The 19,635-nt window shown below is 42.8% G+C and overlaps 1 protein-coding gene across 6 annotated transcripts in view; it reads left to right on the forward strand.

Moving 5' to 3' along the window:
• Positions 1–19,635, forward strand: part of LOC134355758 (A-kinase anchor protein 13-like) — a 557,767-nt gene that overhangs the window by 96,435 nt on the left and 441,697 nt on the right. The window lies entirely within an intron of this gene.

Genomic DNA, 19,635 nt, shown 5'->3' on the forward strand with positions numbered 1-19,635 from the left:
CCTGGAAAAAAAATGGATATTTTTTTAAGCAACACACGTCAAAGTTGCTGGTGATCGCAGCAGGCCAGGCAGCAACTCTAGGAGGAGGTACAGTCGACGTTTCGGGCTGAGACCCTTCGTCAGGACTAACTGAAAGAAGAGTTAGTAAGCGATTTGAGAGGAGGAGGGGGAGATCCAGAATGATAGGAGAAGACAGGAGGGGGAGGGATGGAGCCAAGAGCTGGACAGGTGATTGGCAAAGGGGATATGAGAGGATCATGGGACAGGAGGCCCGGGGAGAAAGAAAAGGTGGAGGGGGGGAAAAAGCCCAGAGGATCTTACTTTTTTTTTCTTGTTATACTGTGTTTGAATTGATTGGAGCAGCTCAGCGTTGAGTGAGTTTGGTGCTAAGTGTTGTCTGATCTTGGCAGTAGAGCCGTACTTTTGCTGAAGGATGGCCCCCGTGAATTCTCCTGTGGGAGAGCTGTTCTTTCATTGAACTGCTTTTGTAGTGTGCAGTGGCTTTAAAAAGTGGCACAACTTGTTAACTCTACAGCCTGTCTGCATTAACTTGCTCAATAAACTTAAAGTAGCGTACAGAAAATGCAGGACGAACTCAGTAAGCCAGACAGCATTTATGAAAATTGATGGAACAATTTATGGAACAGTTGACGCTTCGAGCCAAGGTCCTTCACAAGTCCTGATGAAGGGTCTGTGCCTGAAATGCTGACTGTTCACTCTTTTCCATAGATGCGGCCTGGCCTTCTGATTCCCTCCAATACTTTGTGGATTTCGCTTTGGATCTCCAGCATCTGCAGATTTTCTTGTGCTTGTGCACAATAAACTTGTTATTTTAGACATTAATATAGAAAGCCGGTGGTTGTGAAGACTACCTTACTAAATCCACTCTGGAGTCTCTGGTTGATGCTGGTGTGTGTGGTCGGAGTCCAGATATTGAGAGTTAGAAAATTAGAACAAGTGCAGCAAAATGCAGGCCCTTTGGTCCACATTGTTGTGCTGACCTTTTAACCTATTCCAAGATCAATCTAATCCTTCCCTCCCACAGAGCACTCAATTTTTTCTTAGATTCATGTGTTTATCTCAGAATCTCTTAAATGTTCCTTAAAAAAAATCTCTTACCTCTGACATCCGCCATGTATTTTTTCCAATCACCTTAAAATTCTGCTCTCTCGTATTAGCCATTTCTACCCTGTGAAAAAGATGCTTCCTGTTAATGCCTCATCTTATCAAGTTACCTCTCATCCTTCTCCACTCCAAAGAGGAAAGCCCAAGCTCACTTGACATTTTCTCATAAGACATGATCTCTAAACTAGGCAGTGCCAATGCACCTCTCTGTAATAAAAGTTCAAAGTAAATTTATTATCAAAGTGTATATATATGTCACGATGTACTACCTTGAGATTCATGTTTTTGCAGGCATCTCCACCTCTTATTGCCTGAAGAGGACTGGCTCATGAACTTCCAGCTTCCTCCTCCTGTAGTCAATAATCACCACTTTAGTTTTGCTGAAGTCTCCTTAATATATACTGATTCATCACCACCTTTGATCTGGCCAACTACAGTGGTGTTGTCAGCAAACTTGAATATGACTTTGGAGCAGTACTCGTCTCAGTCTTGAGTATAAAGTGAATTGAGCAGGGTGCTAAACACACTACCTAGTATCGCACCTTTGCTGTTGGTGACTGTGGAAGAGACGTTGTCAATCCAAACTGGCTGGGGTCTGCAAGTGAGGAAATCGAGGATCCAGTTGTACAAGGAGGTATTGAGGCCAGGGACTTGGAGCTTAGTGATTAGTTTTGAGGGGATGATAGTATTGAATGCAGAGCTGTGGTCAATGAAGAACATCCTGATGTATGCATCTTTGCTGTCCAGAAGTTCCATTGTTGATTGAAGAGCTAATGAAATGGCATCGGCTGTTGACCTGTTGTGATGGTAGGCAAATTGGAGCAGATCCAAGTCTCTCCTCAGGCAGGGATTGATGTACTTCATCACCAACCTCTCAAAGCACTACATCAGAGCAAGTGCTACTGGATGATAGATGACCTGAACTCTGCACAATACCCCAAGCAACAGGAATTCTGCAGATGCTGGAAATTCAAGCAACACACATAAAAGTTGCTGGTGAACGCAGCAGGCCAGGCAGCATCTCTAGGAAGAGGTGCAGTCGACGTTTCAGGACTGACGAAGGGTCTCGGCCTGAAATGTCGACTGCACCTCTTCCTAGAGATGCTGCCTGGCCTGCTGCGTTCACCAGCAACAATACCTCAAGTGTGGTTTGTAACTATGTTTTGTTCCTCCTTAAGGATGCAAACAGTCACCTCTGCTTCCACTGCAGTACAGGAGAATGGGAATACATTTGCAGTTACTGGAGTCTGAGCTTTCAAATAATAGATGAAACTTAAACAAATGGATTGCATCTTGCAGAGCTTTGCATGGTTATAGTGCAATGAGATAGAGGTTCACCTTTTCTCAAATATCTGGAGAACTGCAACATCAGTACTCTACCATGTGACGATGTTGACTTTCACTGCATTGTGGTGCCAAATGGTGTTTCTGTGGCAGGAGAGCACATAATTTCATCAGGTAAAGTACATGGTAGTGCAGTGTTCCCTGGCTACCGTAAACACCAAAGTTCAAAATAAAATTATTATTAAAGTATGTATAGGTCACCATATAGTATGCTGAGATTAATTTTCTTGCAGCCATTCACAGCAGAAAAAAGAAATGTAATAGAAAAATGACGAAACTGCATACAAAGACTGAGAAACAATCCATGTGCAAAATCAATCAAGCTGCAAATACAAAAAACAATAATAACACCGGTTTCTCAAACGTCTGGTAATGTCCCCACTCTCCTCTATTCCCCATCCCCTTTTTATCTCCTTGCCTGCCCATCACCTCCCTCTGGTTTTCCTCCCCCTTTTTCTTTCTACTCAAACCTCCAGATTTCTGTAGCCCTACCAGCATTGTCTTCTCCATTATTCTTTTTCCCTTCGCTTGTCTCGCTCATACAGTGTCGGTGTATTCAATATCCCAGCCTCTTGGGAGGTTTCTTAATTTCCCACATAAAATCAATCATTTCTGCTGAATCCTCCTGTTGCTTTGCATTTACTCAAAAACTTGTATTATGTAAATAATATAAGTGAACATTGTGCAGTCTTTATTCCAAGTCGTTAACCAAGATTGAATGGGTTCAGTGTATCTTTCCTGCATTTCAGTTTTGCAAATTAATCCCAGTATATTTGGCTTACTCTGTTTTTAAGTCGTTAATGGCGAATTCTTGTTCTTCTCCACTCCACCAGTCCCAGGCTTCTCTAGTTCCCTGGCTTGTTAAGTGAGTATCTGTGGTTCTGGTTATCTACACTGCAGTTCATTCGACAGTAACACACCCAGTCTACAATCTTCTGTTAGTTTCTCAAGCTTGATAACAGCTGTGCTTCCCAATTTGAATGGGAATGTTGATATTAGAACATGGGACATTAGAGCACAGTACAGGCCCTTTGGCCCATGATTTTATGATAGCCTTTTAAGCTACTCCAAGATCAATCTAGCCCTTCCCTCATACATAGCATTCTTTTTTTTTTATCTTCCTTGTGCCAATTTAAGAGTTTCTTAAATACCTCTAATGTATCTGCCTCTGCCACACATTCACCACTCTGAGTATAAAAAAAGGTTGTTATTGTTATTGGGATTTCTGTATTTAACACATTGCATTGTGAAGACCCAGTTGCTACATAATCAATCCCCATAGAACACCTCTAGTAGCAGTAGTGCAATCTCTTGAGTCGAGTATGATGTTCTCCCGAGGGGTTATTCCCTTAAAGGAGAATGCCTGTACGTGACGTAGTGTAATGTGGGGAGGCTGATGTAGGAGCAGCCACCACATGCTTCTTGAGATTGGGGTCAGGGTCAGGGCCCTGTGGCACGGAGTGCAGGATGACTGGGGGACCTTCCACTGCTGCAGCCTTCCTCGACCTTTACTGCTGTTGTGATGTCATCATCTTGCACCCACTCCACCACTGAGGCCTTGATTGGATCGCTGTTTGTCTGGATATCCCCCCCCCCCCCCCCCCGATCTTACAACCATGGGTGACTGTATTAGGAGCTAGGCTTCAGATGGCTTTGCTCTCTGGATAGAGTCATAGACCACTACAGCGCAGAAACAGGCCCTTTGGCCCATCTAGTCCATGCCAAACCATTAATCTACCTGCACCCAGACCATAGCTCTCCATCCATGTACCTATCCAAATTTCTGTCAGATGTTGGAATCAAGCCCAGATCCACCACTTCCACTGGCAGCACATTCCACCCTCTCACCATCCTCTGAGTGAAGAAATCCCTCTCATGTTCCCCATAAGCATTTCACTGTTCACCTCACCCTACCTCATGGAAAAATCCTGCTAGCATTCACCCTATGTATTCCCCTCCTACTTCGGTGTACCTCGATCAAATCACCCCTGAATTTTCTATGTTGTAGGCAATAAAGTCCTAATCTATTCATCCTTTCCCTATAACTCGGGTCCTCAAGTCTCAGCTACTTCCTTGTAAATTTTCTGTGCACTTCTTCATTCTTATTTTCATTTGTAAAGGCAGGTCACCAAAATGGCACACAATGCTCCAAGTTACACTTGTTGCAACATAACACCCCAACTTCTGTACTCATATATTGATTTATGAAAACTGATGTGCTAAAACATTTCTTTATGATCCTATCTACCTGTGACACCAGTTTCAATGAGTTATGGACCTGTATTCCCAAATCCTTTGCTCTGCCGCATTCCTCAGTGCCCTGCTGATCACCATGTAAGATCTATGCTGGTTGGTCCTCCCACCCAACATCTCACACTTGTCAGCATCAAATTCCATCTGCCATTTTCCTGCCCATTTCACCAGCTGGTCCAGATCCTGCTGCTCTGATGGCCTTCCTTGCTGTCTGCTATACCCCCCAATTTTGGTGTCATCTGCAAATTTACTGATCCAGTTTACCTCATTATCTTCCAGATCATTTAATAGATGACAGACGACAACAACAGACCCAGCACTGGCCCCTGCAGCACGCCACTAGTCACAGGCCTCCAGTCAGAGTGGCAACCATCTACCGCCACTCTCTAGCTTCTCCTGTGAAGCCAATATCTGATCCAATATACTACTTCATCTTGAATGTCAAGCTACTGAACCTTGACCAACCTCCCATGCGAGGCCTTGCTGAAGCCCATGTAGACAACATCCACTGCTTCATCAATTCTCCTGGTATTTTCCTCAAAAAAACTCGAGTTTAGTTAGACATGACTTGCCATGTTGGCTATCTCTGATCAGTCTCTGTGTATCCAAATACTTTCTATATCCAGTCCCTTAGTATATCTACCAATAACTTTCCTACTACTGATATCAGGCTCACCGGTCTATAATTTCCTAGCTTATTCTTGGAGCCTTAAACACCGGAACAACATTAGTTATCCTCCAATCATCTGGCACCTCCGTGATGTTGGCTGCTTTCTGATGGGCATATATAGCTGCAAAAGGTTGTCTGTATTCAGCATGTGGTGCAGTATGACAGCCACAGGCCACAGGCATGTATTCATTTCTTCTATTGTTCCCCATCTGTGTTCTGCAGCGGAGCTCGCACTTCTGGTAGGTTTTTTTTGGTGCTAAACCCATTTAGCTTTGTCTGAAGATTAAAAAGCAAAACTGTAGCTGCTAGCTTACATGATATCAATTAGAGAGCAGGAGTTGAGTGATACTGTCTCTTAAATGTCGTCCCTTGCAAGAACAAGACAGCCCATTGCCATTCAATTGTGGTTGGATTGCCAAAAGTTAAATCTCATCAATAAGGTGATACTTAGGAGCTGAAAGTCATAAACAGGAGATTCTGCTGTTGCTGGGTATGTTGAGCAATGCATAAAAAGTTGGAGAAGCTCAGCAAATTAGTCGGCATCTATGGAGGGGAGTGGACAGTTGATGTTTCAGGTTGAGACTCTTCATCAGGACTGACTAAAGGGTTATCATCCAGTCCTGATCAAGGGTCATGACCCTGAAACATTGACAGCACACAGCGGGTAAAGCAACTTTTCTAGGTCGAAATAAGCAGTCGATTCATCAGGTTGAGAACTTCAGAACTGGAGGGGAAGGGACATAGCAGCCAGAATAAAAAGGTGACTGGAAGAAGTAGAAGATGGAAGGTGATAGGTTAGGTGGGTGAGAGAGGTGTGAAATAATTTACAAGGCTGCAAGGTGATAGGAGTAAGAGGGAAAAGGCTGAAGAAATCTAATAGGAGAGGACAGTGGACTACGGAAGAAAGTGAAGGAGGTGGGGAACCAGAGAGAGGTGATGGGCAGGTGATGAGAAGAGAAAGGGTAAGAGGGGAACCTTTAACTGTGCCGTTGTGTGGTAATTCCCTGTTGATATGAAGTCTTGCTGAAATGTTGAATGGCTTTATCCACTGGATATCCATTTGATTTGTCTGTTTGATTTTGTGGGCTGCATGTGTTGAACCAGAATATATTACACATCCTTATCAACTTTTAATACTGCCCCACTTTGGAACACTGTGCTTCCTGGAGTAATAGTAAGTTACTCTGTTTGATATCATTCCAGGATGTATTGTGGCTCCAGAAGATCTTTCCTGTGACATGATAGACGGTGAATAATGCAGCCAGGGATCTGTTTTGATGTTCCTGAAACATTGACATATCAAAATCTACCGTTTGTACTCCTGTATGGTTATCTTTGTGTTTCCAAGGGCTCCTTTACTATCTATAGCTCTTGGTAACTTGGAACCAAATGCTGCTGTGCAGTGCAAACGAGGACCCAAAGTGGAAGATTCAAAGGAGATGATTTAGTGACATTGATTCAGGGCCTGTGACGCTGGATTTTTGTCGACTCACTCTGCTGATTTATCAGATTTGCCAGCTCTGCTGTGTTTCAAAGAATTTTGTAGCTTTTTTGGACCAAAGTGCATATATCACAGTCTGCATGGATGTTGGTAGCCTGGGCAATTGACTCATTGCATTCCTCCCTTGTGTTACTCAGCAACTTGTGAGTAACATGTCTTGGAGGATCCGATTTTGTTTGGTCAAAGATACTGAGGAAATGTCTGGTTGGAAAGAAAATATGAACTTTGTTTTTTTTGCCAGATTTGAGGGGGTGGGTTGGGATTTGATATCTGTAATTTGGTGAACTTTGCAACATAACTGAATTTGAATTCAGCCAATACATCGCTAAGACTAATGAATGTGAAGATTACAATGTAAACCGGCTCCAAGGCCAATGCATCTCATTGACTTCGCCCAACTGAAGTAGTGTTGCATTGATAGAGGAGCAGTTACTACAGAAAACAAGTTGAATGAGTTCTATGTGCCCAAGCCCACAGGTCCTGGACAAAGTTTGCCCAGTAGTCAGAACCAATAATTGTAGGCTATTATGTACATCATTGTTTGGGTTAGACTGTGAATAAGTCCAGAGTCCATTGATCTGGACAAATTCCAAATTGAGCCCTCAAGTTATTCACTCAACTTCACTCATCCGGTCACTGACAGCTCTCACAACCTGTGGGCTCACTTTAGAAGACCCTTCATCTTATGTTCTTGGTATTTATTGCTTATTTATTTATTATTACAATTTTCTTTTGCTCAGTTTGGTGTCTTTTGAATATTGGTTGTTTGTCTTGACTTGGTCGGTGCAGTCTTTTATTGATTCTATTGTGTTTCTTTGTATCAGCTGTGAATGCCTGCAAGAAAACCAATCTCGGGGTTGTATATGTGACATATATGAACTTGGATACTAACTTTACTTTGAACGTTCAACTTCTGTAAGTAGGTTATTTGGGAGTAACAAATAGTAAAAACACAAAAATCTGCAGAAGCTGGAAATACAAAGCCACTCACACAAAATGCTGGAGGTTCTCAGCAGATCAGACAGCATCTATGGAAATGAATAAACAGTCAATGTTTCGGGCCACAACCCTCCTTCAGGACTTACTGGGGAGTAGTTGCATTCGAAACATCTTCTACAAGAAGGTAGTGGCATGGAATCTTCTGTATCCATTGATTATCTAAACAGAGCTGTAGCTCTTGATGCTTTGCTGCATGCTTAAGTGCTCGGTAGAAGTGTCAATACTTTTTTTTGCTGGTGCGGGGAAAGTGGGGGAGGTTGTTGCTTTGCTACTGCTTGTGCGTGAGAGGAGGGGAGTTGGGGGTCTTTGGGGTTCTAACATTTAACTGTCATTCATTCTTTGGGGCACTCCTCTGTTTTCGTGGATGTTTGCGATGAAAAAGAATTTCAGTATGTATATTGTTTACATTTCTCTGACATTAAATGTACCTATTGAAACCTATTGATTTTAATATCTCACCCAATAAATAACATTCTTGATAGTGCAACTTGCTCTCTGCCTTGTGGAAACATTCTGTCAAATATATTAACCACGGTTAAAATAAATCAAATATTTATTTTTGTTGATGGAAATGGGCAATGTTTTTGAAAATGTCTGTGATCTGCTATTGCCAGATACCAAATACAAATTTGTTGTCTCTCAACATTGTGGTAGTCTCTTGGGGACTAGGCCATATCTGGTGGCTGCCTGCCTGAAGAATAAGCGCGAGTCACTGCCTGGTTGTATAATGTTCCAATAGTTATTGCTTGGCAGCACTTGGGACTCCTGTAGATTCTGTTTTTATTCAGATAGATTAAAGTTTTGCCAAGTGTGTGCAAGAGACTTGCTGGAGAATCCTGAATATTGGCACCAGAAGAATGTAAGAAATGGAAAGACTAGTGGCCCATTTGATCCCTAGTGGCTGCCCTGCTTTTTAAAAAGTTTGTGGATATTCTTTCAATCTCTTGCAATGGCTTAAGTGACTTGCTTCCCTTGATATTCAAAAATCTATCCATCTCTAGATAGAGCATTCTTTATTACCAAGGCAGTACAAATCTCTCGGGTAGGACTGCAGATATTCAAAGATTCAAAGTACATTTACTATCAAAGTATATGTACAGAATACAACTCTGAGATTTGTCCTCCTGCAGGCAGCCACAAAAGAAACAGTAATATTTCAAATCATGGAACCCTTTCAAAGAAAGCATCAAGCACTCACTGTGTGGAAGAAGAACAAATTGCACAAATGGCAAAAGTGAGTGGACAGCATATTGTATATCAAGCATCAAACCAGGGGTATTCAGTTTATTTCAGTTAATTGTTTGCCGTGTCTCTAGCCGACTGCAGGCCACAGAGCTAGTATTTGCTGAAGTGCCCTGATCAAACCACTCAAAAACAGCGGGGGGGGGGGGGGGAGGGGGAGAGTAAGCAGAATTCAGAAACGCATGCAACATGAACCTCAAAGTCCCCCAAAATGAGTCCACAGCCACGAGCCTTGCCGACCAATCCTTGCAATGTGGAATCCAAGACTCCTGCACTTCCCCCTGACAGCATTTCATGAGATTTAGTCGATCCTTCCTTGGACAGGGGACTCAGATGTATGCACGGTACTCCAAAAGTGGTTTCACTGGGGTTCCCTATGGTTGGAGCAAGGCATCTCTACACCTGAATTCTAATCATCTTGCAGTGAAAGGCAAGATACTGTTTGCCTTCCTAATTGCTTACTGGGGTGGTGTACTCGGTTTTATTGATCTGCTAACAAGCACTGACACCTTTCAGTTCTGCACTCCCTTTCAGTTTAAGATGGTACTACTACCTAATGGTTTGAGTGACAAATTGCTAGTGGCCAGTGAAACCAAAAAAGCATCTAAATACTTTGTTATTCACACTTTTTCTGGAAACCGATCGCAGCAAAGAGTGGCCTGTGGCTTCCCTGTCAGAGCTGAGTAGAATCGCCTGTATGATCTGACATTTTTGTGGTGTGACTGGAGTCTCTCTAGGGCAGGACGGCTGTAGCATGTCCAGGCTGGAATTGCTGGAGTAGACTTGGTGGTAATTCGATGCGGCAGAGCTGAGGCAAGTTGTGGAAAGGTCCAAGGTTTGATTGATTTAAGAGCCGAATCATCGGGAAAGGATGGGTAATTCGATGTGGCAGAGCTGAAGCGAAGTGAGGAAAGATCTAAGGTTTGATCGATTTAAGAGCAACTGAATTGGAAAGGTTAGGTATTGGACTGATTGAGGCAAATTAACCTGAGGACGAGGAATGACCCAAAGTTTAGATTTAAGAGCCAAGTCAGATTGAAATGGTCGGGGTGTTGGAGTCAGAGGCAAGAGACAGGCCGGTTTGACTCGCTGCTCTGCGAGGTTTGCTCGACTCTGTGCTGGACTGAGGTCTTCAGAATCCGCTTCAGTGGACTTTTGAGTCATCGGCAGTGGCGCCTGGAGTTGCGAACTTCAGTTCTCAGTGCTGTTTGCTTACTTATTTGCATGATTTGTTTCTTTTCTTTCTGCATATTGGGTGCTTGCTGGTCTTTTGTTTTTAATGGGTTCTATTTGGGTTCTTTGTTTCATGGCTGCTTGTAAGGAGACAAATCTCAAGGTTGTAGAAGGTACACATACTTTGATAATAAATGTACTTTTCTGAATTAAAGACCAATTCCTTTTTCTCTCTCGCATCCCCATCAATAGCAAGGACCTCTATCTTTCATTATCCAACATTGTAAAGGTGGCTTATTTCGTGAGTGTGAATGCAGGAATGGCACGGTGCACACTGTGGATGTTTCTTTTGGGAAATGCGACGAGCTCAAGCAACCTGCCATCAGACTTTGGTTTGAGTCTTTAAGCATGATTTCAAATGCCATCGCCCACAATCACACTGCTAACCACTAACCAGCCGCTTGACTGGGCTCACCGCAAGTACTGTGGTTACAAGAGAAGGTGAGAAGCTATGTAAACAATGAGAAATGACACCCCAAAGCCTCTCCACCATTCACAGGTCACTTGCTTGATGGGATACACCCTACTTCCCTGGATGTGGAAACTCCCAATGGCTCTCATGAAGCTTGACAGCGTAGTTCAACTTGAGGTTTAATTGTCATTCAACCATACACAAATACTCATGAATACAGCCAAATATGAGGGCATTACTTTGGGGCCAAGGTGCAAATCACAGTACCAACAGTCACACACAGCACAGGACACATATAATATATCAGTAAAATACAATCACACACAAAAAAAAATATAGCCCAAGTCCCTGAGTTCATGGACATTGCAGCATTCAGGATAAGCTGTCGCTTGATCGGATCCCTTCTCCACCATCAGTGCACAAAGATGGCTGTGTGAACCATGTACAAAATGGACTCCAGGATATGGCAATTCAACTCTCTCACTCCTATACCTTTTGCTAACAAGCTCCAGTGCTGACAACACACAGGATCTGCAGGTTTCCCTTAATTTCTCACACCATGGATCCAGGTATATCACACTATCTACATGTATTTCTTCATAAAAGTCCAACCTCTTCAGGCTGGCTCTATCACCAGTATTGCTCTTCAGTGTTCATTTCCTGAAAACAAACTGGATCACCTTCATCTGCACCTGACCCAGTACGAGATGAGGAACTGCTGCGTGCTTATTCTTGTAGAAACATGGCTCCAGGACAACATCCCTTGCACCATAAATCTTCAGGTCATGCCACTCAGAGACTTGTGCTAATATTATCTTCTGACTGTATTGTACTTTATCGTAACTGTTTGTGCTATGTGTGACTGTATGTATTGTTTTGTATCTTAGCCCCAGAGAATGAGGTTTCGTTTACTGTATACATGTATATGGTTGATTGACAATAAACTAGAACTATATTCTGTTGCACTCTGCCTAACTGCTTTATCTGAACTGACCCACTCCTTGCCATACATATAAGAATCTTGGATGTGTTGTTAATCTGTTGGAGAAGAAACTAGCAGTAAAATAACCATTTAGCGACCCTCCTTCCGCTCCCCCCAACTTTTTATTCTGGCATCTTCCCCCTTTCGCTCCGGTCCTGAAGAAGTGGGCCCAAAATGTCGACTGTTTATTCATTTCAGTAGATGCTGCCTGACCTGCTGAGTTCCTCCAGCATTTTGTGTGTGTCGCTTTGGATCTCCAGTATCTGCAGACTTTCTCATGTATATAATAAACTGAAACTTGCAAGTTACTTTTTTCCCTTCGCAAATTGTCCTGACCTGTGCCAAAGCAATATGACCCATCCAAACCAACGTGAATGATTTATGAGGAATGTGCCTGACCTGACACAATCGGGTCTTTGAGTTGGTTGGCCAGTTTCTATTCTAGGTCCTGTTATTTACTCTAGGGATTCAAAACTAGGAGACTGGCAAATAAGATGCAAGTCAAGCCTTTTTCCATGTAATTGTTGGCAGTCCATTCCAAATCACATCGGTGCTCTAATTATGCCACTTTTTCCTCTTGTCCGCAACTGAATGAGATTGCATTTCTCTTGGAAGATGTTTGTCAGCGGTCACATCATCACTGCAGTCCTTGAAATTGGTTATCTCAAGGTACAAATGCCCACCTTGCCTAATTCCTAAGAGTGTCTGTATTTAGCCTTCAAGCATCCTGTGCTCTAATCTCCCAGTTTCCTTGTGAATACCAGTGAGTGGTCAGTGTTTTACCTGGATTGGAGTGTGTCATGATGATGGTTCTTGTGCTGACACTGTCTGCTTTATTTTGTTTTTGAAATGTAAAGTAAGAACAAGTTGGCAGCCAGAATTCTCTCTAAGAGAAGCACGAAACTCCAAACATTCAGAAGGAACAGAGCCAAATTCAAGTTAATAAGCAGCTTTTGGATTTGCCAAAGTCAAATTCCTAGAGAATTTTGGACTCCTTATCTAAGAAAGGATGTACTTGCCAAAGAGGGATTGCAGCAAAGATTGACTAACTTGATGCCTGAAATGGTGGAACAGTCACGTGAGGAGAGATTGGGGCAGTTAGGTCTGTGCTCACTAAAATAAAAAAGGAAATTTAAAGTTTAATTTTTCAAGGTTCAGCACATTACAGGCCCTCAAGCCCAGTGAGCCCACACAGCCCAGTTACACCCGTGTGACCAATTAGCCTACAAGCCCAGACATTTTGTAATGTGGGAAGAAATGTGTAGCACCTGGATGAAATGCACAATGTCATGGGGAGGACATACAAACTCTTTGCACACAGCGGCGGAGTTGAACCACAGTCAACAGCACTGTAATAGTGTAACTCTAGACACTGTGCTACTCTGCCATGCCAATTTTTGGAAATGCTCCAAGTCAGGCCACACCTATGGAACAAAAGATGTTTAATATTTTAGGTTTAGGTCCAGGTCCCATCTTTATGACCAGTAAAGAGGAAAAAAGCCAACAAAAATTGGGAAGGGGTGTGGATGGACCAAAGGGAATTTCTCCACAATGTGGTGAGATCAAATGAACATAATTGGCATAGTGTGATGTGCTTTTACTGTGTTCACAAGAGTTGAGAGCAATGGGAGACTATCTCAATGAAACACACTGAAGTCTGATGAAGTCCAATTGAATGAGGCACAGGTGCGGTTCGAAAATGCACGGAAGGTTGGGTCTCAGCATGTGGTATAGACTTAACTGGAGAGACAGAATTCTTCAAGTTGTGGTGAACCTATGAAATTCTGTATCAGCGTGCTCTGGAGGCCAAGTCACTCAGTGCCATGGTAGTGTAGCAGATAGTACAATGCTGTTATAGCTCGAGGCATCGGAGTTCAATTTCAGCATCCTCTGTAAGTTCACTTGTACATTCCTTCCTGTGTTCGTGTAGATTTCCTCTGGGTGTGCTGGTTTACTCCCACAGTGCCAAGAAGAGCGAGTTAGTAGGTTCATGTCTCATGATTAGGCTAGGGTTAAATCAGTGGGTTGCAGAACAACGCGCCTCAAAGGGTCAGAAGGGCCTATTCTGCACTGTATCTCGTAAATAAATACAACTCCAAGGACTGAATCACCTCTTATTTTCTATGCTGTTTTTCAGAGCTGAGGCTTTCAACATTATTTTAATGTGTATACATGTTACATTACAGCACTGTAAATGATATATATATCTCCTCAGAAGGCATATGTAGGCAATACAGAGCTTTTGAAAAGTTTTATCACACCTATAGTACTGTGCAAAAGTCTTAGAAATATATATCTAAGACTTTTGCACAGTATTCTAGGTGTGACTAAAACTTAGCGAAAACTCTGTACTGAAATAAATGTGCTAAATCACTTCCAAAATACAATTTGGTTAAACCATTTGTGGGGAAGGAGGAAGTTACAAGGGTGGGAATATTTTTGTAAGACCTTTCGAATACGTCTTAGAGCTTTAGCAGGACAGAGTGGGATGTTGTGAAGCAAGTTTTGAGTGTTGTCAGTGGGTGTAGAGGGAGCACTACTCCACTTAACTGAACTTGCAAAAACTGAAGGTAAAGTCAGGGTGGGCGGCAGGTGTGGGAGTTTATAACCTGGTGTAAGAAGAGTTCAAGAAAGATATTGGGTCAGATGGATTTTGCAGAGTTCAGCTGGAGTAGTTTATAGAGTATCAATTACAAACCCGAATCACAGAACCTGCCGTCAGTTCAATTCTAGCATCTGCTGTTGGATTAAATCGCTTCCTGTGCTAATGTATTAATATATTTGAAGGAAACCCCTAACTCGCTGCCATAAAACATGGTCCAACCAACCCAGTTGGGTTTGTTGGTGATTTCCCCAAAAGATTGTATGTTGCCATTCTAATCTATTTGCTATCCATTCCTCAGTTTCGCAGGTGATCATTTAAAAATTGATCTCAGTGGAGCTGCCTTTTGTGGCATTACTAAGGTTGTCTGTTTTAAGTGCCTTCCTACCGGTCCAAGAGCTAAAAATAACTGACTAGCCACAGGATATTAAGACTGCACAGTTTTAGTCACATATTTTGTGAGCTAAAGAATGCATTGTAGTTCTCATCCCTCACACTGGAAACTATTAGGAGCCAAACTAAGCACTGACCACATTTCCTTAGTGTAACACTGCTCTCAAAGGTGTGTCTTTCTTCGCCTCAGAAAAAGATGCTTTCACAATGGTCAGTAGGGTAAATTTGACAGGATCTTGTTTGAGAGTATTCCTTGTTGCATGGGATCATATGGATATGACAATGAGGTTACAAGTACTTGAAGTTCAGATTTTGATGGTATCCTTAAATATAGCTGATGCTCTTGAAACTTATTTCACTCTGCCGCACCCAAGTAGATGGCGTATTGTAGATTGTTGTCTTGCACACTGTTGACTTGAGTGTAAGAAGTAAATAAATTAGCAACACAGTGAAATGGCACCTTAAAAACACTAATTTCTTATGAGAAATCACGTAATAGCATTATGGAAAAATCTCTTTCCTTGCAGTGATCAAAGATCGTAATTATTGCAGATTTCCTGTTAATGGTTTGCTTCTGGTTTTGCTCTGGTCCCAATGTTCGTACTGATCCCTTGTGAGATTCCCTGAGGTGACAGGGGATTGCTTGGTAGGTTTATAGTGGATTTCTTGAAGGTGCCTGTGGGCTTTCAGTGAAAGCACCGCTGCATCCGTGCATGAATCCATCTTAGTTTTACAATCGATCATTCACTCCAAGGGACTGTTCTGGATTGTATGAAGGAGGATTTTGTAGTTCTTTGGGACTTGTGATGATGCAGTTAATGCCAAAGGTCTCCAGTGCCAATTACTTTTGAAAGTACAGTGAGGGAGCACTGGCAGACAATTCGTGTGTGGCAAAACCAAGTGATTAAGATGGTAATCTGTTTTGATTTTGCTGGTTTGTAAATAAATGTTGGTGATAACACCTTGTCATCTTCCCTGCTGATCTTTGAATGCATGGATAACTTCACTCACTGAACTGATTCCACAATCAATGAACTTGCTGTCAAAGACTCTACAATACATGCTCTCAGTATTGTTTACATTGATTTAATATTATTCTTAATTGTATTTTGTATTTGCAGTTTGTCTTTTACACTTTGGTGTTTATCAGTATTTGCTTTCATATTGTTTGATTGCAGGTACTCTTTGTAGTACTGAACTATAACTGACAGGAAACAAAGCACAAAGTAAATTTATTATCAAAGTACCTTGAGAGATTTGTTTTCTTGCAGCCATTCACAGTGGAACAAAGAAATATAATAGAATCAATGGAAGACAACACAGAAAATGCTGGGGGAACTCAGCAACTCAGGTAACATCTATTGAAAAGAGTAAACAGTCAACATTTCTGGCTGAGATCTTTTATCGGAATCAATGAAACACCACACATAAATAAAGACAAGCAAACAACCAATGTGCAAAATAAGCCAAGCTGTGCAAATTAAAATAATAATAATAATGATAATATATAAATAATACTGAGAACATGAACTGTAGAGTCCTTGAAAGTGAGTCCATAGGTTGTGGAATCAGTCCAGTGTTGAGATGAGTGAAGTTATCCACACAGGTTTGGGAGGCTGATGGTTGAAGGGTAATAACATTTCCTGAACCTGGCAGTGTGGAATGGCAGAAGTGAGAAGAGAGTATGGCCGTGGATGGTGGGTGCTCCTTGATGATGGATGCCGGTTTCTTCTATTGGTGCTCCAGTAGTGTGCTCAATGATGGAGAGGGCTTATCCTGTGATTGACTGGGCTGCACCTCCCACTCTTTGTCGGTTTTTCTGTTCTTGGGCACTGGTGTTTCCATACCAGGAAGTGATGCAACCAGTCTAAGTACTGGTTTTGTGTGACATATCTTCTCTTCAGTTGTAAAATGGTTCCTTAAGGTGTTATTGCTGGGGTTGGTGGTGGGCATGAGCTCCCACTACCTACTAAATGCTCCCAGAGACATGAGTCTCAAATGGACTTTGACGACCAAGTCCAGCTCCTGGCCTTCACCATGTGGCCTAGTTTCTACTGACAGAAGAGGGAACAAAGGCGGGTTACTGGCACCTTAAAACCAGTCGCCTTGTGCATATGTGGCTCATCAGCTATGGTTGGTAGCTCATCTAGGAGAAGGAAGGCTCAGATCTCAAACCTTTGCTGCCTTGCAGCTATACCCACATCTGTGGGAAATGTCTTGGGAGTAAACCCTGAAGAAAAATCCAGAGCTGCAGTCCTCTGTTGAACACCTGTGGCCGAGGTGTTTCCGTCTCTGCCATTCCTTTGGATTCAGCAGGACATGGAGAGTGGGAGCCTGCTACATGGACAACAACTTGCTCTCCATATCGTACTGCTTTGGATTGTGCACTGGCTTGCATATGATGTAGACAGCTGGGATGCAACATCATGGTCAACCCCAACAACAGAGTCCCTCAAAATTGTAAGTGCAACATACACTCAGTGGCTACTTTATTAAGAAAACTTGTATACCTGCTCATTTTTGCAAATATCTAATCATCCAACCATGGGACAGCAACTCAATGCATAAAAGCATGCAGACATGATCAAGAGGTTTAGTTTTCTCCCCCTTTCTGATGTTCAGGCCAAACATCAGAAAGGGAGAGAAATGTGATCTAAGTGACTTTGACAGTGGAATGATCGTTAGTACTAAATGAGGAGGTTTGAGTATCTCAGGAACTGCTGATCTCCTGGGATTTTCATGCCCAAGTCTCCAGTGCTTACAGAGAATGGTGCGAAAAACACAGTGAGCGACAGTTCTGTGGGCAAAAACACCTTGTTAATGAGAGAGGTCAGAGGTGAATAGCCAGACTGGTTCAAACTGACAGGAACGTGACAGTAACTCAGACAACCATATGTTACAAACAGTGGCGTGCAGAAGGGCAGAACGCAAATGTCAAACCTCTTGGTGGTTGGGCTACAGCAGCAGAAGACCATGAACATGCACACAGTGGCCACTTAATGAAGCACAGGTAGGGCAAAGTGTTGTTCTCCCCCCCCCCCCCAACCACCCCGGCACCTTGTTTAGTGCATTGGGTGGCAACCTTGCTGTTTCTTTAGTATTTTGTCTGTTCTTTTACGTGACCGAGTTGCTAGCTTGATGCTCAACCCAGCACGGATGAAAAGTGTGCAAGGAGCCAGCCGGATGTGAGCCCAGGATCTTGTGTTCCAAAGTCCAAGTGCAGAATCACTACACTACACTACCGGCATAGACATTAAGTACAGGGCTAACCTAACAAAGTGTATTCTTCAGGAGGGAGAGACTGGCATTGTTCCAAGTCTGATGGCTGACCGTATCTCACTTTAATTGGATTTGACAAGCTATTCAGCTTCAGGATCACTGCTGTCATGTTTGATTCTCTGCGCATTGACTGCCACAGACAGAGATTTACAGCATTTCTATGATGATAGAGATCACTGTATAAAAACTGGTTGGAGCCCAAGATAGTTATCCTCTATCCTTCTTCAATCCCAGGTCTTACTGCAATCAAGAGTATTGAAGCATTGCTTTCTGTCGGAGGTTATCCTAATCAGCCAAGACCAGTGTTTGAACCAGGGACCTTTGTTTCTACCTCATTCTTGGTGCTCTTTCATTTAATCTGTAGGGCATTGGTTCAAGACCCACTCCAGAGATTTGGAGTCACGAGATTGGCACTTCTGTGTTGTACTAATAAGCTGCCCCACTGGTGAATAAGACATTAGACTGAGCACCTGGCACTTTTGCTCAGCTGAATAAAGAAGATTCCAGTATTGTATTGGAAGAACAGGGGATTTTGGGTGTTCTGATGAATAATTAGCCGACTACTTCACTGCCACAGATCCATGCTGTTTTGTAAATTGTTAATTTATGACTTTCGTGGCACAGCCAACGCACACTGCTTCTGTTTTGAACCGTTCCAATCCTTCTAGAGAAAGTGTTGATGGGGAGGAAGTTCCTGGATTTAGGACCAGAGGTGCTGAGGAAGCAGTGGCACCATTCCAAGTTGGGGTGACAGGAGGAATTGCAAACACCATCGTCAGATGGTGAAGGAGCCATAGTGTCTTACAGATGGTGTCTGCATACCCAGGCTCCTTGTAACCTTTGCCCTTGGTGGCAGAACCCTACTGTTTGGATGCTGCTGTCAGAAGAGCCTATATAATAAAACAAATGGAACTTATGTTCAACACTCCACCCACGTGGAAGAGCTAACAAGGACTGGGTCAAGTTCACTGACCTGACCATGCCCCATATCTGAGTGGGTATGACCAGTAGCATACTGCCTAATGAAGTGGCAACTATGCTCTGTGTGTTTGTGCGCGCGCGCGTGCGTGCGTGTGTGTGTGTGTGTATATATGAGTTGGAGAATACTTGACAGTGAGTCTGTATGTTGTGGAGTCAGTTCAGTGTTGAGGTAAGTGAATTTATTCACGCCAGTTCAAGAGTCTGATAGCTATAGGAAATGGTTAAATTCTATATACTTTATTTATTTCTGGCACTTTTGGGCTGCATTGCCCAGCAACCCCCAATTTAATCCTAGCCTAATCACAGGACAATTTACAATGACCAATTAACCTATCAGCTAGTATGTCTTTGGACTCTGGGAGGAAACCAGAGCACCCAGAGTAAACCCACGTGGACATGGGGAGAACGTACAAACTCCTTACAGTCAGCAACGGGAACGAGTTCCCCACATAGCTCTATCATCCATGTGCCTATCGGAATTCCTTAATTGTCCCTAATGTATTTGCATCTTCCACAATTCCTGGCAGTGCATTCCATGTATCCACCACTTTTTTTTTAAATTGCCTTTGACATCCGCCTTGTACTTTCTTCCAATCACCTTAAAATTATGCCCTTTGGT

Source organism: Mobula hypostoma, chromosome 13, assembly GCF_963921235.1.
Source record: "Mobula hypostoma chromosome 13, sMobHyp1.1, whole genome shotgun sequence".
Classification (NCBI taxonomy): domain Eukaryota; kingdom Metazoa; phylum Chordata; class Chondrichthyes; order Myliobatiformes; family Myliobatidae; genus Mobula; species Mobula hypostoma.